We start from the raw sequence: 15,329 nt of genomic DNA, 5'->3' as shown, positions 1-15,329 counted from the left end.
CTTCTCCCCAATGGTCGTTGGAAAGGTCTATAACAGTTTTAATATCTCTCGTATTAGAGCAGCTAAACTAAAGGCCTGGTTAAAATAATTTGCACTATGCGTTTTACTTTGGTCTTTCTTAAATGAACGAATTTACTTGAGGTTAACGCTCCCCCCTCCTTTTATTATTCCCCCAACTTGCATCTTTCTTGCATATTTCAAAGGATGTATTTATAAATAAATAATAAATAAATAACAGTTACAGTATATATTTCTGACAGCTATTGTTGACCATCATTTGCAAATATTTCTGTGTTACAACCTTCTTACATTCATTACCAAGCCCGGATACGCTTCGGCAATTAATTCCGCGATATTGAGGCGATATGATCGGTTGCGAGTTCGATCGCCGCACATGACATACATTTGTATTGGTCATACAGATGTTTACCCGTGGTCAGAGTGTTTGTGTAGTCCTTGTGGGTAGACCACCGTGCCTTGGAGAGCACGTTAAGCTGTCGGTACCGGTTGTTATCATGTACATCTGATAGCGTTCGTTACTTATAGTAGGGAATATACCTATCTGCTAACCCGCATTGTATCAGCGCAGCAAATATAACGCAGTTTTGGGCTATTTACAACCTTGGTTTTAAAGCCCGTCTTCTGGAGGCATTGAGTAAGATGAGTATTATCACGGTCGCGTCAAAATAAACAAATATATATTACATTTTTACTAATGATTTGTATATATAAAAATAATCAGTGTTATTTTACTAGCAGCCTATGTTAAAAGTCATCGGCATGTAAATAAAATTGAAGTGTCTGTTTATGATTTCAAAATAACTATTTTTTTTTTATTTACATGATACTAAAACACAAACTAACGATTTTAAAAATTGTGTCTCTCTATTCTTCTATTTATCTGGACTAATCTTCGGAACTGCCGAAACGATTTTTATGGGACTTTTATTGGAAGATAGTAATGGTTGTGAATATAACAATATATAGTCTACCTTTTATATCGGAATTCCTCTGAAATCGGGATTTACGCGGGAAAAACCGTATTCACCGCGCCCGAGTAGTCACCGTCCAAATAGATATGAAATAACTAAACGTTTTCTATTAAATACGACAATTTATGCGACAACTTATAAATTGTCTGTTTTTCTGTTTGTCCAAGCTAATCTTTGGAACGGCTCCCGACGCAAATTTTTATCTTACTTTACCCGTGGAGTGTGAAATGTATGTGTGGCACAATAAAGTAAAATAATAATTTATACTTGTAAAGTTACTTTAAATTCAATTTTTTATTTAAAATAACGCAAAAAATACTTGAATAACTACTTGAATGAAATACATTTTGAATTTTTATTTAAACTTGTACAGTAATCTGTATAAATATAAACGATTCGCCGAAATGTATACGAACGACTTCTGATTTTTTTTTCTGTTACTAATTGTATATATTATTATATTCACAGCCGAAAAAAAAAATGCAGCGGTTCAAACTTCAATGGGCAGCTAGATTACTATACATTTAAATATCTTGAATATCTCCAAGGTCTGTTCATTATTCTTGTTAATTTTCGGGGCTTTGATTTTTTCACATTATGATCTGACTTCACATTTTCCCAACTTCTGAGATTTAAGGAGAGGATTTAAGGATTTAAGGAGACAATCTTTAAGGAGACGTGTTTGTCCTTGTTCACAGTAAATAATAGTTAAATATACTTCCAACAACGCTAAAATTTGCTGGTAAATTAAACAGAAAAAGAATTAAAAATCAAACTTTGTTTAATAGGTAATTCTTACGGTTATTAGGGCAACTCAACCTATTTTTTTATAGTTAAAAAAGCAAGCGATGTAGCATACGTATAATTTTTATTAAAAAAGTCACATAAAACCTACTTCTTTTTTCAAAGTATTAGAAGTCCAATATAACTTTTCAGTAGTGAAGAAAAAAAAACAAAGGCCAATGAAGAGCTGTGAACGGCACGTGCTTGTGACAAAGCTTACAGCGCTATATAAGTTGATAGAGGGCGATTACGCAGACAGTCTCACTGACTATACCCGGTTGCATAGACTGCAGTGTATAAAAAAAATTACAATTGCCTGACAGCGCGCCTACTATTCGCGCGGGAAAGTGCAGTGTTTTTTTTTTTACCTGAGACATACGTCTTTTGGGGATTATACCGTAAGTTTTTTTTGAACTTATTAGGGTTGATATATTTTTTATAATAGCGGCCAGTATAATTTTATTTTTTAATTTTGACGGCTTAAACTGTTTTATGTAATTTTATAAATTTATAAAGTTTTTATTAGCTTTTATTTATAAAGTTTTTATTAACTTTTATATATTAAGTTTTTATTAACTTTTATATGAATAATTCATTGTAAATTTCTCAACATTAAAAATTAAATTACTTTTCCCTGAATTTGATTGCTTAATTTTTTTTATAGAAATGTGATTGGTTGACAATTAAAAGCGAATAAAAAAGTTTTCTGTTTATATTCTACATAAAAACAATTTAGACTTTATTTAGGATTTCTAAATGTGTTTGAATTGTGATTTTTGTAGCTTGAAATAATTGAAATTTAAAAATGAACGGTCTTGCTATTTATGTGGAGTTCAGTGCGGAATATTTTCGCGGCAAATTGTTCAATGGTACAGAAATTAAATGTATGTTCAATTGTATTTTTTTTTCTTTTCAAAACGAAAACGAAATCTTATGTTTAACATTTTACGTTAAATAAAAATATTTTATTGTTCAAAACATTTAGAACAAGAACAAATAAAATCGTTTAAAATCTTTTTTTGACATTAGGATATAGTTTTTTAACATCTGTTGTTTTAATGTGTATTTTGTCATTTTAAAATTATTGGATGCATGGATTTTCAAAGCGCGCCAGTTTTTTTTGCGATAATTGTATATTTACATAATTTTGAATTAAAAATGAAATAATCGACATTTTTATATATCAATATAATATCACCCATATATACATTATAACACAACCCATTATAAAATCTTTTTTCTGTTCATTTTTTCGTTAAAATGCATTCTATATTTATCAAAATTAAACAAAAACGAGCTAAAATAATAACTATTCAAAAAAATATATACTCCCTACACAAATAATCAAACGCTAAAAAAATCCATATGATTCCGAAAATGCCTTACGTCATTTTGGAAAAGAGCATATTTAAATTGCTGGATCGTTTTTTAATAATATAGCTAAAAACTACAGTAAGAAAACTACGTTCAACATCTCCATTAAAATCGGCCCATACATTCGACAACTATGCTGACAATGATACACATTCAGATATTGGCGCCAATTATACAACCCCCTTTTACGTCGGTGGTTAAAAGTAATACAGTTAAAAACAAATAAAGCTAGATACAAAATTATTCTTATCAATGGCAACTGTTCTTTTAATAAAATATTACTTTAATTTTTAAAAAGTAAACAGTGCGTAGCTGTATTAGTTATGGATATTTTTTTTTTATAAAAAATATTACAAGACTTATTTTATAGCACTTTTATATTAAGTAATTTTTATTTGTTGATCTGATCTGATTTGATTATAACAACCCACTGCTGGGCATAGGCTTCTTTCTCCGTATAGGAGTCAGGCTTAATCCACCACGCTGCTCTACTGCGGGTTGGCGGATATATTACCTACTAAGGTTAACGATCGCTATCAGGTGCGTATGATAATAACCGGACCAAGAACTTTAATTGTTCTCTGAGTTACCGTGAGGGGACCCACAAGGACAGACATCCTAACTGGAAAGAAATAGTTGTACACATACAAATATCCATCTTAAGTGGGATTCGAACCAGCGACCGTCGTTGTTTAGGCGGCAACAAGCACACGCACCACTGCATCAGAGCGATGTCGTTTTATTTGCTAGAAATACTAATTTACGAATTTTTATACAAATAAATCTGAGAAAAACGAAATAAGAATTTAAACGAGATTTAAGTAACGTAAATATGGATTAGTCATATAAGGTTACGTTTATATATCAGCTGATAGCGTCCAATGAAATGAAATGAAATGAATAAGATTAAATGAAAACATTTATTTCGCCATAAGGTGATACAAACACTTAACGAAAGTCAAAATAAGAAAAAATAATAATAAAAGAAATGTAAGGTAGCAAAATATCTAACAATACCTAAAATAAAAATTTACATCTTAACATTAGGTACATTACAAACTTAGGTAATGTACCCAGTGTTATAAGCAACCTTAACTTAGTCAAAATATTATGTTACTCAAAATTTGTAATATTTTAGCTGTTAAAAAACGTGAAAAACATTAAAAATAGCACGGTTCTGTTGAAGGAATAAATTAAAGTAGAGAGTAGAAAAAAAAGAATAATGTGTTAAAATCAGCTGCTGAAAAAGTATGACAAAATTATAACTTAAAATATATTTAATAATAATTAAATAATTAAAAATAATAAATAGCTAGATGCAAGAAATATAAGAGAAATATAGTATTAAATCATATAGATATATGTTGGTTGTTGGCTATCATTGTTATCAAAAGTTGATAAAAATCACAAACAATACGTTTTAAAAATGACATATATTATGTATATATTATGCAGATTACGTGTATTACATATATTAACATACATCGATAAACACACTTATGACTACTTATATTAAGAATAATTTTATAATGTAAAAACTTATAACAATTGTTACCTATTATTGTTACCGTTAAGATTTTAATGAATTACGAATGTTATTTAATTTGAATTTTTATTGCAGTGCACTTATAAAGTTTTAATCGTTTAGCTCGTCTTTGCACTTCCGCACAAAAAAATCAAGGATGTAAACAATTTCAGCCTTGATTTTTTTCTTAATTACTTGGCTAGGCCAAAACAATAAAGTCAACTAGTTTTTTTTTGAATAAATATTTATGTATATTATTACAAATTTACTTCGCGTCGCTGTGTTTTTTTTTACTTTTTAAACAAATCTTGTTCAGGCGGTAACAAAGACAAATTTATTGAGGTAGGCCACTTATCTATTAAGGTAGGACAAAGCAGAAAATATTTTGCTCAAAATTTGGAATAACCTCACACCCTTACACACACTAGATCACAGCTAACCAATACTGTTTTTGAGTAGTATTGTGTTACTGTCGTTGGTAAGGTAGTCAGTGTTCTGGGCAGGCAGCAACGCGCTTGGCATACTCCTAGTATTGCATTCTTCCATAACCTACGGTATTCGCACACCATCAGGTAGAACCGTATGCCAGTGTGCCACATTTAATGTATTAAAAATATTGTCCAAATTGATGGAGTCTTTCGGAAATTAAGCAGCAAATATTCTGCTCAAAATATGGAGCAGCCCGACTGGGGTACCTGGACCTTACAGAATATCAGCCTTCAAGCAGTGTTGAGTTCCTATGGTGAGTAGGGTGACCAGAGATTTGGGGATTGGGCTTAAGGTCGGCAACGCGCTTGCGATGCTTCTAGTGTTGCCAGAAGTCTATAAGCTACGGTAATCGCTTACCATCAGGCGAGCCGTACGCTTGTTTGCCGACCAAGTTCCATAAAATAAAGCTATGTGTGTACACGCGGCGATTTATTTTTATTTATATACATTAAAAAAAAACCCCAAAGCGATACTCAAATATATTATTTACGTATCGATTCTAAAAATTGCCGTTTAAATAGACAAACACGCGAAGAACATTGAGATTTCCTTAAATAAATAGACACAAATGTGTTATAAAGCTAAACATTTGGTACGAAAAGTAACGCGTTTGACGTTATTTGTTTGACTATCGTCATTAAAAGTAACTTCAATGACGCAAAATAGTGAACGGGGTTTCACCAAAGTGGAGCTGTAACGTTATTTATAATAAGGATACTTTGTTTGAACTGACTATGGTACATTGATTTAAAAAACTCTTAGTGCTCAAATGTACAATAAAATTAAGGCTATAAAATTAAAGTTAACGTTGTGGTCGATCCTATCAATAGAGAACCTAAAAACACTAGATGCCTCCGCTTCGTCGCCTCGGCGCCTTCAGAACTCCAAATGCGGCCCTGAAGACATAGAATTTAAATTCGTAGCTATGATTGATATGTGACCCATAAATATTATGTTATGTTTCTTAAAATTATTTCAGTACTTTAAAAAATCACGTAAAAAATAACAAATAACAAACAATAACAAATATAAAAAAAAAATATTTTTTAGTATTCACTATCATTTTAATATCTGTACAGATTTTTAATATATTTCATAAATCTCATTTTCTAAAAAAATAAGTTTATGTATAAATAAAAAAAAAAATAGCAGATATAATAACAGACAATTAATAACATCGCATTTTATGACTTATTCCGACAATTCATATAAAGTAAAACCTGTACAGTATAATACTTAGCGTCTGTCCACAAAATATAGGGATTGTAAGAAAAACCTACAATAACGCCTCGTTGACCAACCTTCTAATAACCTTGAAAAAACTTTTTTAAAATCACTTCATTGTCGGAGAAATGTATTAAAACGTATTTAAGTTATAAATACTTTCGAAAGGACAAATAGTAAAAGTAAGTTTTTTAACAAATCTATACAAATAAATAAAATTGGAGTGTCTGTTTGTAATATTAAAGTAACCGCTTTTTACTAAATGCATGTGGATGTATACACGGTACATATACCAAAATAGCATTTTTTACCATTTTTGTCTGTCTGTCTGTTTGTTCCTGCTTATCTCTGAAACGGCTGGACGGATTTTGGCGGGGCCTTTACTGGCGGATAGCTGATGTAATAAGGAGTAACTTAGGCTACTTTTATTTCAGTAAATTATTTATATTGTAACTCTGAGAACTTAACAAATTTTATTTTAAAATTTCACGCGGACGAAGTCGTGGGCACAGCTAGTAATAAAATATAATTATTTACTCGTATATTGTATACGCATTAACGTATTATGTATATTATAATGAAACTAATTTTTCGGATTTTATCGCGGTTAATTAAGTTTTTTAGACATCCGACGTTTCGGATACTTTACAGCGACCATGGTCAATGGAGGACTGATCAGGATATCAGAATGAGAACAGTGACGGAAGTTGTTTCATTATAATTAGTAAAATTCGCGTAAACATTAGAAAAAAAAAATACTATGTATAATTATATTATCGGGAGGAAATCTTTATTTATAATTGTTAAACTTAAAACTTTATTATTTTTTTTTTGTTATTTTACCATTTTATATTAGTTTTAAAATTAAAACAACGTCCACATAAGTGATATAGGACAATAGCCTATACATAGACATTATGAAACGGCTCACAGTAGCGGTACTTTTTTGCTACTATGAGTATATCTTAATGGAAACTGCAAGGCACTCTAATTTATTAATAAATAACATCAACTAAGACAACACTCTAGTATAATAACTGAGGTTGTTAAAACTTTGAGTTATAAAAATAAATAAAAGGCGCTCTTTTAAGGTTTGCGAGGCGATGCGGGACATAACGCAAATACATCTTACATATATACTCGTACGTAGGTACATAAAGTACTGCTATATACATTTATTGGTATATACAAATCAGTGCGCGTATCTATTAATTTCATTATAATGTAGTGAGTTTAAAATATAATTAAATATATTGTTTCCTAATGTTTATAATTTAACTCATTATAATGAAACATTGGACTTCTAGCTTCAGCGATAAAATCCGAAAAACTTGTTTCATTATAATAATTAAATATATTTCAAAACTATATGTACACATATAACTTAATTTTCTTCAGAATACTGAATACCTATAGATACATATAGATATAGGTTGTGTTCACTCCAGGTTCCGTGAGCGTAGTCGTCATTGAGGCTGTCCAAACCAACGTACAATAGCACGCCTCTCACAGTAACAAACAAATTGCCCACTTGAACAACATTAGTCAGTTTAGTGAATGTGTGTTCATGTTTTGTAGCAATATTGTATTGTACAAAATATATTTTTCCATAATATTATTTGTTTTATAACTGTAATAAAAATGCGATGGCAAAAAAATCAATTAGGAAACTTTAGATCATACAATTGTGTTGCAAACAAAAAACTTGAATTATATCGACCAGTAGTACAACGTAGGTAGATGAAAACATAGTCAAGTAAAGGCGCATTATTAGATAAAAATTTTAAAAGTACTGGTCAAATTTCAATGAAATTTAAATAAAACTACGTGACAAGCACCACCTTTTGATTAAATAAAGAATTATCGAAATCGGTCCATCCAGTAAAAAGTTATTAGGTAACACAAAAAAAAAACCAATCGATAAAAAAAACAGATTTTTTTCAAATTGTAATACTAGTTTTATATTACAATCATTTCATTTTATGGAAGTCTGAAGATGAAGCAGCTAAATTACTGAAAACCTAAGAGCGTTATGATTCTCGTGATATGAGTTTTTCCTATGTGGGACAATTTTCTGGTAAACATAGTCGCGTGTAACAGCTGGTAAGTTATAAAACAAAATCCTGTGATTAATAGAACCAGAATAAAGTGTGAAAGGGATTTGGGTAAAAATGAAAATGTCAACATATTTATGTGTTATTAAAATTATTATTATTATTGTTAAAATTAGTTTAATTGACAATTACATTTTTATCTGTAGAAAAATAGTGAAAAGTTCATATAAAGCTTAACACCCACATTTCATTTGCTTCAGCCATATCCTATTATATCATATCCCACTACTGGGCATAGGCCTCTTTCCCCATGTAGGAGAAGGATCAGAGCTTAATCCACCATGCTGCTCCAATGCGGGTTGGCGGATATATTCCCTACTATGAGTAACGATCGCTATCAGGTATACATGATAACAATCGGGACCGACGGCTTAACGTGCTCTCCGAGGCACGGTGGGGAGACCCACAAGGACTGCACAAACACCCAGACCATTTCATTAAACATTTCATTAAATTTGAATAATATTTATAAACTTTTAGATAACAGACAAAAGATTACAAATACGTTTTTCTAAGAAAAGTATTGAAATTGCTTACCTAACTAAATCATCTAAAACTTAGGTATTTTGAACAAGTGTTAGAGCTCTTTTAACTTTTTTTTTTTCACAGAACCCTTCAGGCCAGCAACTGTTAAGAGCTCTTACGTCAAAGTGAAGGAGGTTTGACCTCACTAATATTTTTTGCAATTCTCCAATATTTTAATTAGACTTGCAGTAAAATGATTTGCATACACGTCGTCTGTTTTATTACATTATTATTTTTTAGATTTTATGATACTTCAATCAAATTTAATGACGAAATACTAGGTGTTTTTAAATCACATTTGTTATTATATTATGTTCTAGGAAGTATTGTGTTATTGTTATGCTTAATACTAAGTGTACCACGTGGTTTCATTTAGTTATTTTGGCATTGTTAAAGATTTTACGTTATTGCTTCTGTTTTGTGAGAAAAAAAAAACTAAAATTTTATAACATATTTTCATGTCATTACTGTATTGTATAAACTGAAAAATTAAAAAATAAATGTGTCTAATATTAATATTTTGGTACGTTTATTTCTAAATAAAAATAATAAAATTTTCTTATTTAATTTCTTATTTGTCACATTTGAAATGTTACTATATAAAAAGTTTTTTTTAATGTTATTAAACAATATACATCAATCATTTACATAGCAATAAATATAAACATATTTTTTCAAATATTACCGGGTATCGTAATTAGTGCCACACATAGGTATCATGTTATTTGTATATTATAATTAACAATGATAATAGACTTATAGCTTTAAAACAAATGTTTTGACTTCCCGCTACTCATGATTTATCACGTCAAGGTTAGTTGATGAAAGTACGAGTATGAATACAATTACTAATTTGATAATTATTATTTTTATTCTAATGAAGTAGTAAGGGGGTTAATATGGCAACATCTATTAGCCGAAATAGCCTATATTATTTTGTGCCACTGAATATAAAGGGACAGTCGTACCGTCTACCTTACGTTAAGCATGGGCGTATTTATCCCAGGGTTAAATGGCCGTGTTAAAAGGGCCTCGGCCCGGGGCGATATTCCGCGAGAGGTGGTGCAAGCCGAGCCTACGTACTAGGGATGTGAAATAATAATCGGAAAAATTCCAAAATACATAGGTATATAAAATTAAGGTAAATGATAATAAGTTATATACGACATTAATCGATTATTTATCAAACGATTTTTTTCGAAAGGTCACAAAATCAAAATAACTTATTCAAATAAGCTTCAAAAGGACTTTTGAATCATCATTTTACAAATAAAAATTTTAAAAGTGAAGCTACCACAGATTCGAAATGTACATTCAGATGATGAAACTCTTAACTTACTATCTTAAAATAATATGTAAACTGTGTTTTAGTACAAAATTAGTAATAACTTGCATAAAATATAGCATCACACATCTTCTATCTAATACTGCACCGAATATTATTCGGCTAAGCTTTATCTATTAGCTTCTTATTAATAAAAAACTTTAAATTTATTCTCAGACAATTTCAGAACTAAGGCGATTTGAACCAGAAATGAGCTACTGAGCCAAAAATAGCGTTAACTAATGTTAGCCTAGTCAACTGCGCCAACGGTCTAATTAAATTGAAGAATTCATTGATCAATGAGTAATCTAACATTGTATCGTACTACAATGTTATTGGCGATAAGTATTTCTTATCATTAACTTATTACCAATATAATATTTATACCGTATTTATCTTAATAGGTTATTATTGCAAATAATGAAAGTTTTTATATTATTGTTTTTATTTACAATACATACTAACCTATTTTGTGATATCTATACACATATGTAGGTGAAAGGTTGGTTAGTTTTTATTCGATTTTTTTAAATTTATTATTTGTTTACAAACAACTTTAGATCTATGTATGTAATCGTATAATCTTCAAACTTCTAAAACCCTTTCTGTTTATGTGTTCGCTATTGTCAGAGCAAGGTTTGTATAAAAGAAAATAAATAAATAAATGATTCAGACAGTTCGACGGGCTACTTAGACTTTGTTAAAATTCAAGATTATTGGTTTTATTCATATATGAGAGATTAAAAAAAAATAGTTTTAGTCTATAGGTGACACTATACGTTATACAATTATACGTATTGGTAATAGAGATATTGATTGAGCGTTATTTATTATTGTGTTTGGAAAAACATTATTGTACATGTGTTGTAATTTAGTTTACTTTTTAATGTACGTATCAGAAATGAAAAACAATTGTTAGTAAATCTTAGCATGAAGTACGATGACGCTTATGGCAGTGGGAATCAACCGGGGCTAAGATTTTGTTTCACGTGTTTTCCTTACTGTTTGTCATTAACCTTCAAAATGTGTCGTTAATATATGATTAATAGGATTTTCAACGGTGGTTTTACCTACGCCATTAATTACTGCTTTACTCTCATGACTCGTGCGGGATAATGAATGGGCTGCGAGGTTTTTTCAGGGCACGTGGCAGGAAATTTCTCGCTCGAAATCTGGATCAGCGCAACCGGGAAGAACGTGTTTATAGAAGCTATGTTACTATGTATTGAACTTATTTTTAAAATTCTTTTATAATTGTAAGGTTAATTATGAAGGCACGGGCTATAAATGATAATAATATTCGCTACATTGAAAATACTATTGATCGCAGACGAAGTAATATTAATTAATGCTTACAACTAGTAGGTACAAATATTTATCGATCGAGGATAGTTTTATTAATGTAGGACATAGCCGAAGATAGCATGACTGGTGTAGTACCTCAAACCTTATAGGAGATCAAAGGCACTGCTCATACAAGGTTGTTAGAGGTCTAAGAATTGCGTTATATTGACAGCGGGAGTAAAGACGGCAATGGGCTTTGTTAGTGTTGTGAAAAAATATTCGTTTTTTTTTATGATCGATTTTTACAGTAATATTAATCGTTTTTTTTTTTTACATTGATTATATAAATTTCGCGTTTAAATCGATTTTTTTAATTATAACTTCTTTACGTACCCTTGACTTGGGGAGTAAGCTGGTGAATGCGTGACGAGAGCATCACGAAAAGTGTGATCGGGTAAGACGAACGGAAGTCGAGAAGGAAATATAAGTTAGTGAAGATAGAAAGAGAGAGAGAGAGAGAGAGAGAGAGAGAGAGAGTTACGTTTTGTAAGTTTTACTTCAGTCGTGTGCTGTAAAGTAAATTGTTTTTTTTTTAACTAATCAAATGTCAAATAGGAGTGGACGTTTGTGACAATAACTATTTTTAATTTTTTTATTGTTTAAACTTAAAGATTAACCAAAGATTTGTTTTATATTTTAGTTTTTGAGACAATAAGGTTGTCATTTTGTTAGGATGCTCATCGTTTCATTTTTATTATAATAAAATGTTTAATGGTACTGAAAATTTGTATATTAATACAAATTTCATTATTAAATGATATTGGGTTTCCTTATCCCTTACCTTGAGAGTTTAAAATAAACATTCGCTTTGGTTTTTAATTTTGAATCGGTTATTTTTTTATTCATACTTTTTATTTGATTCTTAATCCGATAAATTCTTAATATGAGTCTCTTAGGTTTATGATTCCAATATGAAAAGCATGTACATTTTTAAATAATAGAAAAAATCGATTTTTATTTAATCGACTTTGTTCCATGAATCTCACATCCCTAGGCCTTGATAGGTATCTTCAATGTATGTTTGTCCTTAGTGATATACTCGTATAAAAAATCAGTATAAAATGAATTACTACCGCGAAAATAATATATAAAAAAAAAATAAAAATTAAAATCAATTCGTATAAGGAATTATTTCGTATATTACTTTTTTTAACAGCATTCTTAATTGTACAACAAAAAGTAACTTTGACATCGAACCAACCACCCATGGTAAGCGTGCCACTGGTTAGACCTTCGTAATTTTTTTTACAATTTGCTATTGTTTATAATTATCATTAGACACGATTTGCGATGAATTGTTTTTATATTACGAATCTCTCGACTTAGTGGTTACAAGGCGTTAAATGCAAATAATAGTCAAAGTTTTAATCTAATGATTTGTCACCATTGAGAGCTTATAATTTCATTTAATGTTTAATGATGAAGAAAAATAAATAAAACCTGATTCATAAATAACTTTTAACGACGTATGGGCGCAACTATCACAACATTGGTTTGTGGCTGTTGCGCTGGCGGTTGCTAGTTCGATCTCCTCATAATTATGACAAACATTTGGCCACAGATGATGGTCCGGGTGTTTGGAATATACCGACCCGCATTAGAGCAGCGTGGTGGATTAAGCTCTGATCCTTCTCCTATATAGGGAGAGAGGCTTATGCCCAGCAGTGGGATATTACAGGCTGAAGCAAATAACTTTTGGGATATACGATTATGAAGCTGTGTGTTTATGGTAGAGCAACGTAGTAAACTAAGCTCTAATCCTTGTCATTAGTAGAAGAGAAATCCTTTGCCATTGCCAGGATATTTTCGTTATTGTCAAGACAAAGTTTCTATAAAAGATAATTTATAAAAAAATAAACTTTTTCACGAAAAAGAACCGAAAAGATACAAAAAAGGCCGATTAAAATTTTTTATTTAGCCTCGAAGATAATCACTAAAAACATTATCAACTCTTGACATAAGATAAATTTTTGTATAATTTATTTTGTTTAGGTACAATTAATATTCATATAAACGCTTATCTTGTTTTATGAACTAGTTATTTACCGTGATTGGACGCGAAAAATCAAATATATTTTCCGTTTTCAAATGCATATTGCGTTCTATACAAACCTTTACCTTTAACTTTTATTTAACTGAGGTAGGGCACAGCAGGAATTTTCTGCTCAAAATCTGGAGCAGCCCGACTGGGGTAGAGTACCTCGACCTTACAGAAGATCACAGCAAAATAATACTGTTTTCAAGCAGTATTGTGTTCCTGTTGGTGAGTAAGGTGACCAGAGCCCCAGGAGGGGGGATTGGGGATTGGGTCGGCAACGCGCTTGCGATGCTTGTGGTGTTACAGGTATCTATAAGCTACGGTAATCGCTTACCATCAGGTGAACCGTACGCTTGTTTGCAGACCTAGTGTAGAGTGTGTGTTGTAGACGCAGTCCACTGCTGGACATAGGCCTCTACAAGTTCGCGCCATATTTGGCGCGAACTCATGTGTTTTGCCCATAGTCAGCACGCTGAGCAGACGGGTTGGTGACCGCAGGGCTGGCTTTGTCGCACCTAAGACGCTGCTGCCCGTCTTCGGCCTGTGTATTTCAAAGACAGCAGTTAGATGGATATCACGCCATCGGTCGGCTTTATAAGTTCCAAGGTGGTAGAGGAACTATGCTATCCCTTAGTCGCCTCTTACGACACCCACGGGAAGAGAAGCATACACACACATTGTTATATGGAATTGCGATCTTTTTAGCTCAGATTCGAAACCGTTACATTTCTTCTGAATTCCTTGTATTCTGATCAGTTTGTATGCAGTATATATTTTTTTTAATAATAATATCTTTATTCATGAAATCTGATTACAATATAAGTTACACTGAGTCTTCCCAATAAGTTATCGTAGATACTTGTTGTGGGAATGACTCGCAACTTCCCAAGTCTTTAACTAAGATTTCATACAAACGGTAACAATATGACACGATTTTATAAAAAACAGAATTTTGTTAGTAATTAAACTGCGCTTTATAAGTGAGTGAATGTGATCAAGAATGTGTCTGTGAGCGCGTGCGTGCTTGTGTGTGTTTGTGTGTGTGTGTGTGCGCGTGCGTGTGAGTGTGAGTGTGTGTGTGTGTACATGCATACGTATACATATACTCATCTAGTTATTTACTTTACTTTTTTATGCTATTCTAACTAACAATTTTTCAACATCCTCATATGTTAGTTCCCTTAACCACTCCGTTATAGCTTGCTTACACTTTCGTAATGTCATTGGATAAATTTTTAGTTTATAATTAATAGAATTGTATACGTAAGCGGATTGGCTATCATACTGACGTTTGGCAAAGACCGTTCGATAAGAATATGACGGTGCAACTATGTCTTTCCTACGTTTTAATACCTTGCGATGGTCATAAGGCAAATTTTTGTGACATTTTAGTGTAATGTTTAGTATGTAAAGCTTTCTTACTGACAACAAGCCACTAATATTGAACAGAGTATCAGTAGGAAATCTGAGTGGTTTGCAGTACATCACCTTAATAATTGATCTTTGGGCTCGTTCAATATTTAGGAAGCTGGACTTATTGGCGCCTCCCCAGACCGTGATACAATAGCCTAAAACTGATTGGGCCATGGCAATGTAA

General features: G+C 31.4%; 1 long non-coding RNA gene across 1 annotated transcript; it reads left to right on the top strand.

Annotated features, from left to right (window-relative positions):
* The first annotated feature begins 497 nt into the window (after positions 1-497).
* LOC123665234 lies at positions 498-13,537 on the top strand. The gene is made up of 3 exons (XR_006745011.1): positions 498-577; positions 3,611-3,612; positions 13,296-13,537. It is a non-coding gene; the product is annotated as an uncharacterized LOC123665234 (long non-coding RNA).
* Positions 13,538-15,329: the final 1,792 nt, after the last annotated feature.

The sequence above is a fragment of the Melitaea cinxia genome, chromosome 23 (assembly GCF_905220565.1).
Source record: "Melitaea cinxia chromosome 23, ilMelCinx1.1, whole genome shotgun sequence".
In the NCBI taxonomy this organism is placed as follows: Eukaryota; Metazoa; Arthropoda; class Insecta; order Lepidoptera; family Nymphalidae; genus Melitaea; species Melitaea cinxia.
The sequence above is the reverse complement of the archived record's forward strand: the minus strand, read 5'-3'. Positions and strand labels throughout refer to the sequence as shown.